The sequence below is a fragment of the Plutella xylostella genome, chromosome 2 (genome assembly GCF_932276165.1).
Source record: "Plutella xylostella chromosome 2, ilPluXylo3.1, whole genome shotgun sequence".
In the NCBI taxonomy this organism is placed as follows: Eukaryota; Metazoa; Arthropoda; class Insecta; order Lepidoptera; family Plutellidae; genus Plutella; species Plutella xylostella.
Genome location: NC_063982.1, coordinates 342,484 through 358,517, shown reverse-complemented (window position 1 = coordinate 358,517; position 16,034 = coordinate 342,484). Strand labels below are relative to the sequence as shown.

General features: G+C 38.2%; 1 protein-coding gene across 1 annotated transcript in view; it reads right to left on the bottom strand.

Moving 5' to 3' along the window:
* The window catches only part of LOC105393778 (talin-1), a 90,155-nt gene extending 76,701 nt beyond the window's left edge, over positions 1-13,454 (bottom strand). The window contains exons 1-2 of the mRNA XM_048621861.1: positions 13,085-13,454; positions 1,983-2,137 (exon numbers count right to left, since the gene is read on the bottom strand). The gene's annotated coding sequence lies outside the window, so the exon portion shown is untranslated. The remainder of the gene's footprint in view (positions 1-1,982; positions 2,138-13,084) is intronic.
* Between the last annotated feature and the right edge of the window lie 2,580 nt (positions 13,455-16,034).

Below are 16,034 nucleotides of genomic sequence, written 5' to 3'. Positions count from 1 at the left end.
GTACATATGGTCTAGACCCTGAGAAAGAACATATGCTACTTTTTATCCCGGAATCCCCACGGGAAAACCTTTTAAAGGCGAAGCGAAGCTCGCGGGCATAGCTAGTAAGTAATATTTATTATCTCAATTACGCAAAGCAAACACGGAGCTAATCAAGAGATGGCGCCACTCACCACGCGGCAAGGGCTATTAAGTGTTGCTACTTATTAGAATAAACATGCGATATGAAAATACACATATTGCAAGGATATGGAACGAAAACATTGATATTTATATAACTTGCGGTGGTTGCGATGTGTTCTAACGAACATATCAAACATTAGCTGCTTTTTCGCGTGAGCATATTTAATTTAGATTTATTTAACATTTGGTTCACGCCAGCCTTAACCTTTCTGACCATTCTACATATAATTTAATTGCAATCATTTTCATAAAATAATCTATTTTAAGTAAAAAGCCTATACGAAATCAAAATTTTTTGTAACACAACTATGGACAAATGTGTGAAATTGAAACGGTTCTATTGGGCAATTAGCCGTATGAAAAAAAATACTGACTTATGTATAATCTATAAATTTTGTCCGATAGGGCTCAGCTCCCATAAGCCGACAAGCCAATCAGAACAAGAGTCTTAGCTCTCGAGTGGATGAGAAATATGGGATTATCTCGCCGCCGCCGCCGCCGCCGTAGCACGCACTATGACGTATTCGCATTAGTTGATGCGGTTTGCAAGACGACCCTCCTCGCTGGTGTAAGTTTTGATATTTTAAGCAAATATGCTAAATCTTATTTACAAAATATGGAACAAGTTGTACCTAAGTACTATTTTATTTTAAGATCATTAATGTCCACTTGATGAGAATATTTTTTTTATTTGATTTTAAAAAACACAGAAGATGTTGGAATGTAGTGGAGACTTGGATAGTTTAAAACGCTTAATTTGCGTAAATTATAGTAGAAACATTCACAAATCACCACTACTCACTTATGCCAGTAACTTTAACCTTGTAAACAACCTAACACTATCAGAAATCACTGCGCCCAACCATCCATCCAACTTACCAGGGTAACCCCAAAAAGCTGGCGAAAAAATAAATAACAACATTTCTAGCCCTTGTCATATAATGGCAACACTTAAATCAACAGCTCCCCCGCCGTGCAGGGTTAAATTAAGTTAAAAACTTACCGACTGGGGTCCGAATGTATTGAGTATAGCTGTTCCCGCGAGCTTCGCTTCGCCTTAAAAAGTTTTCCCGTGGGAATTCCGGGATAAAAAGTAGCCTATGTTCTTTCCCAGTGTCTATACCATATGTATACCAAATTTCATTGCAATCCGTTCAGTCGTTTTGGCGTGAAAGTGTAACAGACAGACAGACAGACAGACAGACAGACAGACAGACAGACAGACACAGTTACTTTCGCATTTATAATATTAGTTAGGATGTATTAAATGGGGTATCACTGATGTGGTTACTTGTTAACGCTTTTTAAATTGGTGCCACTCAAATCTGGGTTTTAAGTATTCTCTCTTGATTAAAAGTTTTCGTAAAAGCTTTAGGAGACAACGTTAGTTATTGCCCCCTGTGAGCTTGTATCTTACATAAAACTATACAATCCAATTTTTAAATAGTTTTAAGTTATATGTATTGTGTTTTTATGCGCTTGTGAAGTCTATCTATTTATTTCAGACATTGAAGATTTTTATTATATTTCTTCACTACAAGATACTGTTAGGCAAAGGAATTAAGTTATAATTTAGGATATGCGAACCCTTAAGTAGAGACTGAATACATAAATAAACCGACTTGGTGTTACGTGGATTTCGCAACTTTTTACGTTTGAGTGCGTGCCCTAGCTTTTTTACAAGTTTTGTGTTTTTACTGTTTTTGATGATAGTAATAAATTATTATAGATCATGAGTCTCACAGCCTCTTCCCTGTAAAATGAAATATGGATACATTAATGTTAAAAATAACACTTACCTTGAATAAAAATGTAGCAGGAAGCTCTTCGGAAAATTCTTCAAAAATATCGTTGCTTTGTATTGCGATTACAAAGATCGTTCGTTCACTAAACTAATAAGGCACTCGATTTGGCGTGGCTGTGTGTTTGTCGCTTCACATCTCAGTCCCTGTACCTGGAGCAACAGAAAATACAGTATTAGAAGAAGATTACAAGATATTTAAAACTTATGCAAAAATAAAACCATCATAGGTACTACAAAAAAAGTTTAAGTAATCGTTTAACTGGAGAAGATGGTATTTGATATGTATGTATTTGAGGATGGATCATGATGATGGAGCTATTTGACAGCGGTGAACATTTAAAATGTATTTTATAAGTTTTTGAGGCAAGGCCTGACTAAGTACTGCTAAACTAATGACTCTGAATTCAGTACAAAATATTAAGCCACAGTAGATCCATGTTGGGCGCCAATTACAAAGTTACCATACGAAAAGTTGACCACTCAATCTTTGTAGGCACCAATTAGCCATATCCTACCAATAAACAGTCGTAAAAACAAGATTACCAGGAAATCCTGCAGAATCACTTCCGGCCGGCGACATCGCCGAAAATTAAATTGCATCGACATTAGTCATAACAATAACAAGTGAGCAATACAAGACCAAACTTAATCCATCCGCGCGGATCATAAATCCAAACCAAAAAGCAATAAAACAAAGTATCATCCCTCCACTAACGCCAAACTTCATCACCGAAAAAACTTTTCCAAGCGCCGGCGCCCCGGACCAAATCCAGCCTTAACGCGAGCCTATAAAAATCAATTTTCATAACTGCCTTCAGAGCTTTTCCGGGCGCCACAATTCTGTACTCTTCCCTTGTTACCAGAAACTCAGCTTTACCACTCCCGACTTTTAGCACAAAATCGTGTGAGTAGGAGGTGAATTTCCCGGGCCCGCGTTGGGCGCCAAGTTTCTGCGTGCGAGCGAGACGGGGAGCGCGACTATTGCTATCTCGCTCGCGGCGCCACGGGCCTGGCGCCTGTCTGGCCGGCGTCTGGCGACGGCCTGGAGCCGAGTTACATAACAGCCATCCTTCTTCAGCGGCTATGGCAGATACTTTCAGGACCGTACATTTTACGCCGAAGTTAATGATAGAGGGGAATTTATGGAGTCACTTCAAAAATTGATGATGCAGTTACGGCTATTGTTGTACATTAAAAATATTTCTAGTATTTGGGCCTTAATGATAATTTTATTGTAAGGCGAGTTCATAGTCCTTTTGTGGAATAGATGCATCTATTAATGGCTATGTATAAATGTACCTACGATTGAGTTCAATCGTCGTATCAGAGGCAATAAAAATCTCATCAGTTTATTAAAAGCAACATTTCCAACTTGATGCGATAATCACTCACGACTCGCCAATAAAGAATATTGGGCACTAAATCCGCTTTTTACGGTCGCAGTCGCATAAATGTCGACATTGCCGTGACAAGTTATCTTGTACATTAACGGGGACCCAAAAATGGGGGAAATACCCCCCATGCATCTGATGACAGTTCGACTCATAAGGTTGAGATGTGACATGCCGTAACAATCGGACCATTGAACCACCATAATATAGGATTCTATGAATAAAGGTATATTGGCGATATCTTAAATAAATATTAATCTAAGTGCTATAAAGATGATTTCAAATCATTTTTAAGTTTCCAATGTCTACACACCAAGACCCATTGTTTCTAATTAAATAAAATATTAAAATTAAATGCGGATAGCTTCACTTTAAAGGCTAAGTTCATCGAAGTAGAACTTGGATGGCTAGGGTATTAAAATTATCCCGAAATGCATCGCATTTCAGAATAAGGTGTACCTAAATTTATATGATGCATAACTACCAATACAAGCTTGAGTCACCTATGACTACCCCTTCGGAGAATACGTAAGTGCATACGTATGAACAATAAAATCGCTTGCGCTTCCGCCCCCTCCTATCACCAAGTATAGCCCCAACAATTCTTTCCATAAATACATAGTCGGTTTGTTTGTGAAGCAGAAAGCCTCCGCTTGATACAAATGTTCTGTTATTCGTAGGAATGGCCTCCCCCCACTACCCCCCACTCTATTGTTAGTTTTCGCCACCGCGCGAAACTGGGGAGGGTTTATTTACGCAGATAGATTTATGAAATTGGCAAGACGTGTTTTGAATTTTAGATCGTATTTTTTGCATGGGATTAGAGGTCCGTGTAAGTGAGTGCCATTAACAAATGACACTACATTTTGTAGCAAAAAATAAAGTAAGTTTTTTTTTACAGAAACCCATTTTAATTTGGAAACTTTTAAATATTTTTATAACTTTTAAGTACCAATAAGGATTGTTTACAGTTGTCATGGACAGCGGGTTGGTAAACTGATGTCTCAATCATAGTACAAACTACGTAATAACCGAAATTCAATCAATGAAAAGCGCAGCACCCAAGACGTCACCTTGAGGGACACCACTCCGCGGCGCCCACGCGGCGCCTCCGCAGTGAAACTCCCGGCGCGGGGCTGTGGGCAGCTCCATTCATGCCACTTCGAGTCGAGTGGGATGATAATAGCCGTAAGGTACGGCCTGCACCGTGGAAATAGCCTATTGTAACCTGTATCGAATGCTAGGGCCACTTCGTAATCGTTAACGCAAACATGCATACAATTATATTGCCCGAATACAGTCACTTGAAGTGGGGTTTTTGATTTCTTGTTTTTCTGTAAACCGTACGAGACTGGTAGTTAGACATTAATTTCATCATACAGATAGATAATCGACAAATAAATATTTTTTATAATTTTACCTCTATCAGATTCACAGTAAATGTAATTTTATTTTATCAAACACAAACATCAATCAGACCAGAGTCTAGACGTATAAAATTGATCAATTTCATAGAAAATCTAAGAAAACCATTAAGTATATATACCTGGCAATCGAATTTCCTTTTAAGGTATTTGCAGAACCCGTGGGTGGATAATTGGATAATCAGACCACATTGTCCAGAGCTCCATAAATTCATCTAATCAATACGACCCCTCCGCTCATGTACAAATAAGGACACGACTCCTGGCACTGGCAAACCTTAAAATAAAACTTGTATTTGTAGACCATATACCAGCCTTTTAGACCTGTAGTATCTGGATGGAGAAGGCTGAGGCCATACAGTATAACTACGGTGTTTATAATGGTATTCGTCAGATTGCTAAGGCATTCCATGCAGCTAAACATCATTTTGAACGCTTTTTTGTGCTCGTGCCCAATAGTGTTTTAGAGATACTTGGGAGATCTATCTTTCTATCTACAAATTTTCCTTCAATGATTGCTCGAGATTCCTCCATTAATTAGCAGGTCTTGTGCAATAAACTGCTCACTCGGCTTGCCAGTCCGAGGCCGACTTGCGAGCGGTATTCTAATTAGTGCTCCGGATTCGGTCTTCGAGGGAAACGGGCCGAAATTATGTCATCGTCATTACTAAACCACATGGGTTCAACTGTTGTTTTGCGTGTGTAGACCATCTTTCATTAAGTTGTAAGTTTCGTAAATCATCTAAAGCTCAGTGAAACGCTTAAATACAAAGAAAAATGCGGACTTGGGTGTAAATGTAATTGCATTCTAGGTTATGTGCCTCCTCAGCGCAAAGATTTCAATTTTATTATACACTGATGGGTGATACATTACAAGAAGAATACTTAACCTGTACAAGTTTACAGGTTTTATTAAGTTCTTATTATACTGATGTTTTAATAATTATCTAGTATCTACGTTATGTGACTTACAAACTTTAATCCTATTTCATAAGCAACCTAATATAACATTATCTTCAAGTAGTAATCAGTATCAGCTTAAAGGACAATGGCAGAGTTCTAAGGACGTTTGGTACCCCTATGAAAATGACGGGTTCCGTAATGAAAGTACCATGTTTAGAGAGTCACTGTATAGGTACACAAATAAATAAATAACTAGATTTTTAGAAGCTGGGGGAAAAGAGAAAAACGGAAAAAAAGAATCTTTAAAATGTAGTCGCAATGGAACGTAAACATTCATACAGGAAGAATGGAACGTCAAGTGAAGTAATGTTTATGCCAAGTACTCTGTGATTTTTACGTCATAAATGTCTAGGTTGGATCTCAGTATAATGATAAAAATTGACAAAACCAGAGCAGAAAAATTGAAATGATAAAAAAATGTGTCATGTCAACAAATAAACGTCAACACCATGTCAACACTTGAACAACATAAGACGAACAACGTGAATAATAATTTGATAATAATATTATTATGTTAGGTATATCAAGTTGTATGTTTACGTTTAAATAAATACGGGACGTGCAACGTACATAATAAATAAAATGATTTTATTAATATTATCGACTAGATCAGGCTACTACTTTCATCATGGAATAATGTTATACTTATCCAACTTCTGAAGTTTTAAATTGCCATTCCGCAACAGGGATCTGCTATGCCATTTCGAAATGCTATATGTAAAGGTTCTACTATATGGGTATGCATTTGGCGAGTAATGTAATGAAATAAAATATACTGTTTAAAAGATCATTGTTTTATTTACATAACATAATTTGCCTGGAATCAACTTTAGGAATTTTATGTTCCTATTACCTACTCTATTCTATTCTCTGTTGGGGTGTAAGTACCTGCACCTGGCTCTCTAGATGTGCTAAATCTAGATAGGTATGCAGGTTTCCTTCACTGTAAGTGTGATGGTATACATTTTAATTAAATTCAAAGAACACATTGGTACATGTCAGCGCCGGGATTCGAACTGCAGAACGCAGTTGCTCTTCTCATATTTGACTTAGGTATTTATCATCCTATGGTTCAAAGAAAATATTGTCAGAATTTTGCGTGTTCTTGTTCTGCTGCTTCTGCAGGTTCCTGATGAAGAAGTGGGACGGGAGCCTGCCGGGGAGGTGGAACAGGAACCGGGTCTGGTTCTCCCCTTTGTCACATTTGTTCTATATCTTCAGCAGTTTCAGCGGTATTCAAAATATTAAATAATTAGGTTAGGTAATGGAAAATGAAATAACAACTACTATGACAAGATTGACAAGCAAGATTCAGTGTTACTAGATTTAAATATTCAAAAAATATCGATTATAGTGAATCGAATAAAGAGAAAAAGAAAATGGTTTACTATGGATAAAAGTCTTCAAGACTTAAATATAATCATATTTTATAAACCAAATGTACTAGTTTTGGCACAAATAGTACCAGAACATGTAATTTATTGATAAATAAAATATCTTTTGTATTTAAGAATGTATCGATATTTCTATTCGATTACTTTTTTGCTCGGATTTGCTGGTTATATTCCGAGGTCTGGCACCACTATTGTTACGTTCCGTTCTCTATATGTTTGTTTTTACGTTCCATTATCCTTAGATTTAAATATTCTTCATTTATCATTTTTTCTTTTCCCCCGACTTCTAAAAATATTGTAATTACTGAAAATACCTTATCTACACTGTATTAATAAATGGTGAAAACATGGTTCTGAAACGCTCCAAAAAAAAGGCGGTACGCCCACTGCCGTTCTCCTTTAAATGAAATTTATTGTACAGTAGCCATGGTCGCCCATTAAGAAAGCGCCCGCGACACTACAGATTGTCGTCATAAATTCAACCGCGTAGGATGAATGAAACTCCTACACACTGTGTTTCTAATCACGGCCGTGCCTGCACTAGATACAAACGAGATTTGCAACTTCACAACATAAATATTTCTCTCACATAACATGCTTGAACAGATGAACAGTCTTGGTCCCTGTAACGCCTAATTTATATTATGGTTCTGAGTTTTCATCAACAAGCAACCGGGAAGACCTGAGACAAGTAAGACAGTAATGGTTGGATTATGAAGGCGCTGCGGGCAGGATGTGACGCTGCTGGATGCCTATGGCCAATAGTGAATGATTACGGGCTGACTATGAGTTTTCATTGAAGGCCTGTAAAACCAGTCCTATTTATGTTTATCCAAACTTTACAGCTTGGGGCAGGCTAAATCATAAATCTTTTGATTCACAACTATGAGGAAATCTATTTATAACTAAATCCCATGTGTTAGTCGCGTGGCACCGATAATTACTATTCCATCACACAACAACCGCAGCTATGTAGGGACGTATGATTGAGTCATCGCCACAACCATTAATGTGCATGCTCTATCTAATAATAACAACATTCCTTTAGTACGGCAGAGGCTGAGGGCAGATTATTCTGTTTCAACTATACTATGGGATGGGACTGACATGTTTTCTATACAACATATAGAAAACAAAGTCCCTAAATAAAAATAGATAAAAAAAAACTATACTATGGATTAAGCGTTGGTTTCACAGTGACCTGAAAATTCTTGTAAACAAACCATTCTAAAGAGGAAAGATTTGTTTGCATGTGGGTAAGGTGTTTTTATAGGGAGTAGGTACAATGTTCTGCCATCTAAGCTGAACCGCCGTCCATTTCGGTGCTAGGAAACACTTCAGAGCTATTTTTTATACGTTTTTTATGCTTACGAAGGCCTTGCCCACATCTTTGCAGATTTACAAGACTTTACATCCTACACCATTCATCTTAATTATTTATTAGTCACCTACGTTCTAGGTTCGAGTGATGACACGGTTTTCCAACGCAAGTGTGATTATGATGTGATGTGATGACACACGGCCTACAACCTTTGCAGCGACATCAGTGGTTATTTCAGGGCTCTGTTGTCAGTTTGATTAAAATTCTCATAGAGAATGCACTTTTGTGGCATAGCTTCGTCGGAATTGAGCTTATAGCTCAATTTAGCTCATAAACAGGTAGCTAATAATGGCTGGATGAGGAAAGCCAAGGAGAGAGCGTTGTGGCCGATAATGATGAATGGATTTCTGTCACTACAAGCTTGAAGATGTCGATAACTGTGTTTTTGGAACTATTATCTTGGTGTTCTATTTCTGGTGAACACAGCCAGTGTCTCGTCAGCGTCGCGCGTGAGGTTCCCGCCGAGACATCCGGCTCCGAGGCGTATTTCTGGACGCAGGTGTCGCAACCGACACTGTGAGACGAATCGGAAACTAATGTACGCAGAGTTAACTAACGTGGCAGGTGCTACAGCCCCCCAAAGATTACATCTTGTGAATAGCAGAAATGAGCCAATGTTTGCTGATTACCAATACGAGATTGTAGGTAGGTATATTGAAGAAGAAAACTATAAGATTCTCTTCCTCATGCTCGACGCACTTTTGTATGACGAAATAGGAAGAGTCAGCAACTCAGCAGCGCCCCAGCTACTGATGGGTACCACGAGTGTTTCTTCTTCTCCTAGCCTTTCCCTTATTTAGGGTTGGCTTTGTGCGTCATTTCACGCCATTTTACCCTATCCTCTGTCATATCCTCATTCACTCCACACTCTCTTATTTTCTTTCATGCAATGCGTTGCACATCATGGAATTGGATTTCTCTCACGGTACTTAAAGCATACAGTTGATCTCCATAACAATATGATGGTGTTCTAACCAGCAGTAGGTTTCCCTGATGGTCCATAAAGGTAAGCGTCTATATTTCGGCATCGTACGGATCGAACGTATTCTTTGTATAGAAATTCACGCAATGCGTCCACTTCATCAGCATTGCCGACGCCGTTTCTCCATACATTTTTGACAATCCGTTTGGTCCGCTACGAAGGTACGATACCGATAGGTAGACGCTTACCTCAAACATACCTACAATTGTTCTCCATGACAACACGATGGTGTTCAAGCAAGCAGTGGTCTCTATTCGGGCCGAGTCTGGATGTACGCCAGAGCGATGAACTCATTCCTAAATGAATTGTGACGACAGGCGCGCTTTGAGTCACGGCTCAAGGCTGGACCAATGGCTGACTAGCGCCACTGAAGGAAAAAAAATCTAATACGATGGTAAATATGTACAGTCGTTCTAAAAAGTCCTAAAAAGCGTTACAACTCTTCTAAGTGTAAGTTCGATGGTTCCGCACCGATTTACAAACTGTTTGTAAGTTTTATGAAGGCTTGTTAGAACATTTTTACTTGGTCCTTTGTCCTAGGTTGGAAATGTTGGAATGTTACGAGTTGTTGTAGGTAGTATCTACGGGTATCGTTATAGCCAGACCGTGACGAGACGATGACTCATTTTATTTATTACTAGATATATATTTTAAGATTTGATCGACATAGACTACATTCTCGACTCTTAGGGTGCTTACATAAAGAATCCGGTTCCCTGTATCTACCCGTACCGGTAACTTGATTAGGTAGCGCTCACTGAGAGATTTAAAACCGGGAAATGCTCTAGCGCAGTCGCAGAAAGATAAACAGCAGGTTACCGGTACGGGTAGATACAGAGAACCCAGTCTCTCAAGTGTATGCACCCTTACGCACTACGCGTAACTGGACTTACGTGCGTCCTTTATCTATTAGCCCTAAATGAATGAAGAAGAGTAAGGCGTACCACGTCAGTTACAAAATAATCATTCGCTGTTGGGACTTGTATAATTGCATATGTTGCGTAGTTAGCTTTGTCGAACTTTATGTTTGTTCTACAAGTAACACGCAGCCAGGCTTCAAGCTGTAGGTAAGCCAACAATCGACCACCCCGATAACACAACATTATTCACATTGTTTTGTTATCATCAACAATAAAACTAAATAAACAAAGCAAAACAATTTAGCTGATGTTTACATCTATCACTACAGTGGCACCGTATCAAATAAGTACAGCCACACACGGCCAATTAAAAACCGATCTAAACACAAGTGTGGCAGGGTCGGAGTTGTATCGGCGCCTGATCAATACGACCTTCAGGGTTATATCATGTTAGCCGAGTCCAGTGGTCCAGTGTCACTGACATCATGGCTTTAAAATAAAAACTAGGCTAAGCATGTATCTGTTGGAAAATGTACAGAACTAAAAAGTGCACTTTTTATGTACACGATGAAGACACGATCTGTTGAAAAATGGGCCTGGCACCTGACGAGTTAAAAGGTTTTTGTAGCTCTGGAAGTAACGATATTTTAATACAACTAGATGGAGTATCAGTGCGTATGGCAGTGGTTGGATATGGATCGCAAGAACGAGCCTCTGTTAAAAATTTAATCCATACTTTCACAAACACCCTGTAGAATGCATGCCAAATCTTACCCCACTATGTTCATCAGTCAATGTGTACCCGATGTAAGAGCATTGATCATTGTAATATTTTAACATAATGACATCATTGTTCTCAGAAGGAGTACGCGGAGTGGTTTTATATTACACATCCTTTTTTCCATCAATGATGGCTTATTAAATTATTATTTGCATCTGAAACTGTGATGTGAGTCATGTTTGTTTACTCAGACGTAAGGAGGTCGAGATATGACCTCGAGTTTGAGTATTTTTGTTATTAAGTATGTTCTTTTAATCCTAAAATTAGGTAGTTTTGCATTATTTTTCACTAAACTTTTATATCTTGATAGGTGGAATTTATTCACTGTTACCTGAATATAATATGTTATGTTTTATTAACTATACCATAGAGAAAAAACTTGTACATAATTAGGTACCTAGGTAGGTGCATAATAAGATAATGTTAAGTATCAAATTCATTTAGTCGAACTACACAAACTTGTTTCAAGATGCATGACCTACTTAGTGATAACAGCATCTTATAAAAATGCAAAGTGCAATGTATGAATCTTTAATTTTAGTAATGTCAAAACAAAATTTAGAATATGGAATTAGATGGTCACAGTTAAATTTTAATAAAGTCACAAGACGATAAGTACATTTATTTTTTTGACATTCCTAAATTTAAAATCAGTGACTTTAGAATTTTATTTTGTTCTCTTAAGATATTTAATTACATTCATAACTAGCTCACTGAGTTAGCTTGCTCGAAAAAGAGCCTTCCCGAGTGACAATATCTGTCCCCTATAAACATCCCGTGCTCAAGGGTCCAACATTAACTCATATCTGATGCAACTCTTACCACTATTCTGAGAGAGGGTGAAGTTCCTGTATGTGGCTCTCTCGAGTGGAACCTTTGTACATATCCCCTTGATTTCAGCTCAGCCAGCCTAGCTCCCGAGTAAACTGGAGTAGCAAGCCTGGGTGTTGCAACTCTTACAACATTGGTCACCAACATGCTAAGAAGAGGACTGTCTACTACAATTTAATCATGAATACAAATGTAGCGATTGGCCTAACTCGGTGCAGGGGTGGTCACAATAGGAGAGGAAGCGAGATGGAAAATGGAACAGCTGCCCGAAAACTGGATCTTGCGGCTATTGCCCAAGAACAAATTTGATGGAGATATCTTGTCAAAGGCTTGTGTCTCATCTAAGGGATATAAGGATGGATGTAGCATGTATGTAAGGGGTATGTACATTATAGTAGGTATGTACACATTTAATGTAGTACGTTAGCATAAAACCGGTAATATTGACACAGTTTAAGGAAAACAGAAATACTAATTAATGACATTAAGGACATTAACTACCAAAAACAAATGAAATCTATTTAAAAATAGTGATGTCACCCAACCAATGTAGGTGCGACAGACAAGGTTACCCAGAACTGACTAGAAACTGTAGTTACCCAAGACTGGGGCAAGCCGTGAACAGGAGATATGTGGCACTACCAAACTGGCCCTGAATGACCCACTAAGTCCTTACAAATTGCCATAAAACCGCATCTCTTCCTATCTAGAACTATGTCAACAATCCATAACATAACTCTGAGAAACCCTTCAACAATGAATGTCGGTCTCTATGAGGGCATTTCCTCAATGCAAAGCTTCAATAGGAATGAGGAAATGGGTGGAATCGGGTTACAGAAAGCTTACGATCGATATATTTATATGAAATCCTGAAAGCTCCCATACAAAATGGCGTGAATATTACCCGACCAAATGCGATCTCACCCAATCGTAGTATAACGCAATGGGAATAATGTAAACTCAATTTGGTCGGATTATAGGTCTGGTCGGACAGATGTGATTTTACATGTTTCCTGTGCGATTTCTGTAAAGTTCACAGGTCCACCAGCAATGTATGTTATTTATTACAGCGTCAGGTATGTGTACTCACCGTTTTTTTGCCCAGTTATGGCACTAAACATCACAAAACACTATTTTTTGACACAGTCACTCACACGCCCATCACATCACGAATACTACTCGGTCGCGCCACCTGGCGGAATTGTAGGGAAACCAAAACTAATTCATCGACAGTATTCGCGGTAAATTCGTACATTTTTAAAATACTCCACTATTTTAGCAACCTACAATATAAACTATTTCTTTCATATTTTTTTTACTTATTTCATCCACTCCCTAAATTTCCTTTCTAGACGAAAACAAGCAAACGTGCAAAGTATTGATTTTTCCCCCAGCTGATTCACACTCACGCTTCCTATCCCAAACCTCGCGTAACCGCATCACATTATCAACTTCCACTTCGCAGAATTACAAAACAAGAGTGGAGGCCGTTGAGTCATCGATATTTTTCAAGTTTTATTACAATATTTGCCAATCCGTTAGCTCGGTAGGTACCTACTTGGAAGCTATGCGGACGGGCCATTTATGGTAACTTGGTAGAATGCTGTCAGCGGTTTCCTCTGGGCCACAGGCTCTGATAAGGCCGTGTTTGCGTAGGCAGATCCAGAGCGGTGAATGCATGCGGGATGTATGTCGAGGTACTGACATAGAACGGACAATCGGACTGCATGAGCCTTATCTTGTCGCCGTAACAACTAAAATAGAGCTTGAATGACTAAATCAATGGTTGAAATTGTACCTACGTATCTTTTATTCATTAATACACAGGTTTGCTAGCATTGATGGCCTGTTAGATAGATACGTTACATGCCTGCGCGTAATGTACTGTATCGACAAAGTCAGAGGGTGCTTGAGACGTGAAGATACAAATCAATTTGGTGTGCATTGCCCTTTTGCCACGCTCAGTCCGCTTCCGGTGATAGCGCGCACGCGCAATGGACTGCCAACTTATTATGGATTAGTGTTTTATAAAAGTTTGATGTGAAAAAATACGTTTCTCTATAGATGTAATAAATAATCACAATTTGCCAGGTACACTAGGTAGCAGACAGTATCCCCTTGTTCCTAGAGTAGAAATGGCTATGCTGTCGGAAACTTATCGTTGGTAACGTAACTAGCTACCTATGTAGCTATCGTTTAGAAATGGGAAGGTACTAAAATATTTTAATAAATGTTTTACCTTTGTTGTTTCGTAAGTTCACACCTAAAATTAGATTACGCAGTGTAAACATAAGTTGGGTAGGTACTGGGTACTGAATACTGAATCTGTTTTCAGCGCCATCTTTTATCGGGTGCCTGTAACTAACCGTTGGGTTTAATTCTTATTGTGGTAATGTTGTAAGCTATGCTAGAAAAGCGGAAATATGGTATTCCGATAGTCCTCTTCCGTATCCGCATCAGCTTGCAATATTTCTACCCTGGGGCCCTATGTTAAAAACATAAGTAGAAATACCTAAGTAATTAATTGTTATAACTTAACTTTTCGGCCCTCCAAGTCTATAAGTATAGATAGAGATAGCAAGTATATTTTGTTTCCATATGACTATTTGAAGCCAAAATAAAATAAAATAATATAAAAAAAACTTACTTAATTTAAACTTGGGTAGTAAATCTAGATAACAAGCACGTTTATTAGATTACCAACTTTAGCTATCCGTTTCTTTTTTATTTGCATACAAAAATACTTTAATGATATGAGGTACGTGTCCCAAAGATGGCCCTATTCCTAAGATGGCCCACTTTCAAAATTTCATTCTTCTAAACGCACGAATAAGTTTAAATTTTGTACTCATGTTCGGTAATTGCTATAGACAAAACTGAACATCACACCAATGATTTCTAATTTTTTCTAGTTTTTTATTTATTTAATTATTAAAAAACCGGCCAAGTGTGAGTCGGGCTCGCGCACAAAGGGTTCCGTAGCTTAAATCAACCTATCTCAAAAACTATAAGAGATACTTTGATCAAACCAAAAATCGTTGAAAGAGTTAATTAGCATGCATCACCTCTATTTTTTTTAGAATTTTATACCCCGTAGTTATAAAAATAGAGGGGGGGGACATACTTTTTACGACTTTGAGAGCTGATATCTCAAAAACCGTTCACTTTAAGAAAAATGTTTTTTAGAAAACTTTATATCATTTTAAAAGACCTTTCCATTGATACCCCACACGGGTATGTACATCGAAAAAAAAATTTTCATCCCTCAGTTACATGTATGGGGGGCCCCACCCCCAATTCTTTTTTTTAATATTTAGTGTCATATTTTTGTAGCGGTTCATACAACACATATTCCCATCGAATTTCATCACTGTAGTACTTATAGTTTCCGAGTAAATCGGCTGTGACAGACGGACAGACGGACAGACGGACATGACGAAACTATAAGGGTTCCGTTTTTGCCATTTTAGTTAGTACATGTTTTGGCTACGGAACCCTAAAAATGGGCTTTACAAGGCGCACGTATAACATAATCTAATACTTCCCCCTTGTAAAACCACTGCGACCATAAATTGTAAACCAATCTATTTTGTCAACTTATCAGTTATCGCCGCAACTACATCTAAACGTAACTACCAGCAAGCCCCACGATGTATGAATAAAAACAATTTCAATACAATACAAACCCTTGGCGTTGGCGGCAAATCCTACTGCATGTAACCTACCTAAATAAAATACCTACTTAATTATAAAGTTAAATAGTATAAAAAATTCAAAAGTTTTACGTGGATGTATCCGAAGAACGGATGGATATTGGTCGCAAAGAGTAACCTCAAGAAAACGGAAATTTGGCATCTTGACTTCTGGTAAGTTGACATCTTGGATTAACACATAAAGGAACACGTTTTACGGCGAAGCTCGCCGGCAACAGCTACTCACTCAACATTACCCAGGGTTTCAAACGCACCATTTTATTATTTCGCCCAGACAGAGACACTGGTAGAAATAAAAGTAAATTTGGGACATCTAATAAAGATAGA